This window comes from Myotis davidii, unplaced genomic scaffold, assembly GCF_000327345.1.
Source record: "Myotis davidii unplaced genomic scaffold, ASM32734v1 scaffold299, whole genome shotgun sequence".
Lineage (NCBI taxonomy): Eukaryota > Metazoa > Chordata > Mammalia > Chiroptera > Vespertilionidae > Myotis > Myotis davidii.
The window spans coordinates 2,557,437-2,561,134 of NW_006293088.1; the positions used below are offsets into that span (position 1 = coordinate 2,557,437).

The following is a 3,698-nucleotide window of genomic DNA, read 5'->3' on the forward strand; positions in this document are numbered from 1 at the left end:
CCTAAGACCATCCTGCATATCAGATATTTACATTACGATTCATAACAGTAGCAATATTACATTTATGAAGTAGCAAGGAGAATAATTTTATGTTTGGGGGTCACAACATGAGGCACTGTATTAAAGGGTCGCGGCATTAGGAAGGTTGAGAACCACTGCTCTAGAGGCTCATATGAGTAGGAATCGGTGATTTAGTTGGTGGCAGTGCAGCTTCGTCCACCTCCTGTGCTGGCCAATTCAAGGCTCACTCGAGACAGATGGATCTAGGAGTGATGCTGCTGACCTGTTGGGAGACTTAAAGCCAGTGCCTGTAAAGGGCCTTTTGGGCTGTTTAAAGGCCTGCCCAAATAAGTGAGAGCTATCCTGAAAACTCATTGATCATTTATTTTAAAAGGTGTTACAGGAAACACCTAGTACACATGAAAAGAGCAAATCCAAACTAGTCTTATGTTAACCATTGATTTTTGCTTCCACATCACATTGGATGTATTTTATTTACGTTCCTGGGACTTGGGATAAGTTCCCTTTCATATATCTGTCAGTTACAATTTTATTTGTTATAATTCTTGAGTGAAATAAGTTATTCTGCCAGGAATACTCTAACCATATACTAGTAATTAAGCATGTCCAGTTCTTTTCTCATAAATTGTGCCGTGTAGGTGGCCATATTGTCAGAGGTCTATGACTAATTGACCTGATATTAACTTAATATTAATTTGCTTTAATAACAATTACAGTACCAAGCACTGTTATAAATGCATTCCATGACTTAATTCATTTAATTTTCACAACCACTCTATGAGGCAAATGCTGTCTTTTAATTCCATTTTATAGATACACAAACTGAGGCAGAGAGAGATTTGGTAACAGGCCTGAGTTTCACAGTTAGTTAGGTAGCAGGGTTGGGATCTGACCCAGGCAGGCTGGTGTTAGCACCTGTGGTCTTAACCATAGTTCCTTATGTTAAACCTTTGGTGCTAATTGTATTTTGGAATTCAGAATTTTTCTATTTTAGAATTGGAATATGATGCGTATGCCTTTCTAATGCTTCTGGTGGAGTCTGGAACAGCACCCTATAATCAAACTTACTAATATTTCTGCATCAACACATAGTGAATACTCACACTGAGTAGATTAAATAGACTATCAATAGCCTCGTCATTTCAGGTCAAGTTTATTGTCACCAAATGAATTTTGAATAAGGGATTGAGAAGCTACTCTACTCATACAAAGGTCTTCATCAAATGGAGTGAGTTTAGGTAAGGTGCAGGAAAAGAGAGTTGCACTAAATTTATATTTCTCATTTTCAACAACTGAAATAGCTTTGTTTTGCCCCATCACAATGAGCAAGTATCACTTTTTGCAAATTCAGCCAGTACAGAAAGGCTTTTATAAAGAAGAAACTGAAAATCATCTGTAATCTTACCATTCAGAGAGATCAACTATTTATAGGCCTTTTAGACTTTATGTGTAATGAACTCCGATAGGAAAATAGATTATTTTTAATGGGCTCAATTTGCCTAGATTAAAATTCCTTCTCTGACACTCATTGAATGTGTGGCCTGAGGAAGGTAACCACTCTGTGCCTCAGTTTATTTATCCAGTCAGTGGAGATTGTAATGGTGCCTATCTCCTAGGGTTTTTGAAAGGATTAAGTGAATTAATTATGTGTAAAGCACTAGGACCTGTGCCAGAAGCATAGTGCCCATCAGCTGTTAGCTGTTATTGTTCCATGTTCTGTCACTTGCCCCTTTTAGTGTTTACTTAATAGAGCATGGGCATTATTCTAAGACAGATACAGAGAGCCACATAATATTTTTAATTGTCACATAATATTATTTTATATGGATATTCCTTTATCTATTGAAACACTGCAAATAAACATCCTTTTTTTGTTTGTCAAGCTATCTCATTAGATTAATTTTTAGAAAATAAATTGCTGATTTAAAGTGTATGCACTTACAAATTTTTTTATGCAAATTGCCCAGTTTACATTATAATTTTTTTGTTTCTATGCTTTTGTTATTTAATGGACCGTTAGGTCGGCTGCTTCACTTTATACACTTGATTTTAAAAGCCAGGATTTTCAATATCTCAAATCCAAATTTCAGTCTGGAAGGTTTTTCTGCTGAAGTCTGTATATATAGATATATTCTTTACTTTTCCAACTTGTTCACAGAACTTGTGAGTTCCAGGGTAGGGACAAGAACTTGAAGCTTTATTTGCTATTTCATAAAAGAAATCATCTTTGGGTAACACGAGCATTTTAACTAGGCCATTATATTTAGTTAGTGATTCTAGTTGGGCTAGGGAGCTTCCTCTTAGAAAGGTAGAAATTTTAACCAGAAATCATGAGACTCTGAAGGACAACAGATCATGAGTAGTCATGATTCCTGTGGGATAGGAGGTAAGAGCTAACTGATTGACGAGAGCTGTTCCTAGAGAAGATTTGTTTCCATGGTGAGATCCTGTTGCTTTAATGTCTATTCTATTAGGAAAAATGTTCAAAAAAGCTGATGCCACAAAGTATTCTTAGATGCTTGCTTACTCCATATTCTGAGGACTGGTACCTTCTCAGTAAATTATGCGAAGTTACTCTTAAGTTGGATCCCAAGGAAGACAGTCCTCTGCTCTACGTTTTCAACCTCAGACACTGTAATTGACACCATTAAAGCAGCGTGAGTAGGACTTTTCAACCCATGTTCCCATAACTCTTGCTGAAGCGGGAGGCCAAGCTATCCACCCAAATTGGAACACCTCAACTGCTATCAGCTTAATATACTATTGTGATTCCTTCTGCTTAAGATTTCCTTTGAAAAATGGATACTGTATCTTTAACAACAGCAACAACAAATTTACTGACATCTGGATTTTGAGATAAAATACTTTGGTCTTCAGAAAACAAATGGTGGCATGTGGAGTAAGGAATTGAAAGAAATAGCAATTGTTTCAAAGACAAGAACTCTGAGAATTATGCTCCTGTGGGACATTTGTTATCCCTAAAGTTTTCCAGCATAAGCCAAATTTCTGTTGTTTCAAAATTTAGTGAACATAGCTAGCTCAGAGGTCCAGCCTAGAGGGCCTTAGTAGCCACTGTTGTTGTGAGGCCTACAGTTTCATTGGAATTCCTCATGTCAAGCCTTGAAAGTCTGCTCCCATTGGTGCTACTGAGGCCCATAGCTAAGGGCCTAGAGGTCACTGTTAACATTTCACTCATAGGACAAATGAGGACTGCATTCTACCTCCTTTTTTTTTTTTTAATATATTTTATTGATTTTTTACAGAGAGGAAGGGAGAGGGATAGAGAGTTAGAAACATCGATGAGAGAGAAACATCGATCAGCTGCCTCCTGCACATCTCCCACTGGGGATGTGCCCGCAACCCAGGTACATGCCCTTGACCGGAATCGAACCCGGGACCTTTCAGTCCGCAGGCCGACGCTCTATCCACTGAGCCAAACCGGTTTCGGCTCTACCTCCTTTTTTACCTATGTTTGGTAGCAGCAGTTATTTTTTTCTTTCTTTATTGATTAAGGTATTACATATGTATCCTTACCCCCCTATTGCCCCCCCACCCCCCCAGCAGCAGTTTTTTTAAAAAATATATTTTATTGATTTTTTACAGAGAGGAAGGGAGAGAGATAGAGAGTTAGAAACATCGATCAGCTGCCTCCCGCACATCCCCCACCGGAGATGTGC

The 3,698-nt window shown here is 38.1% G+C and overlaps 1 protein-coding gene across 3 annotated transcripts in view; it reads left to right on the plus strand.

Annotated features, from left to right (window-relative positions):
• The window catches only part of FBXO42 (F-box protein 42), an 89,498-nt gene that overhangs the window by 75,924 nt on the left and 9,876 nt on the right, over positions 1–3,698 (plus strand). The gene's annotated exons all lie outside the window — the stretch shown is intronic.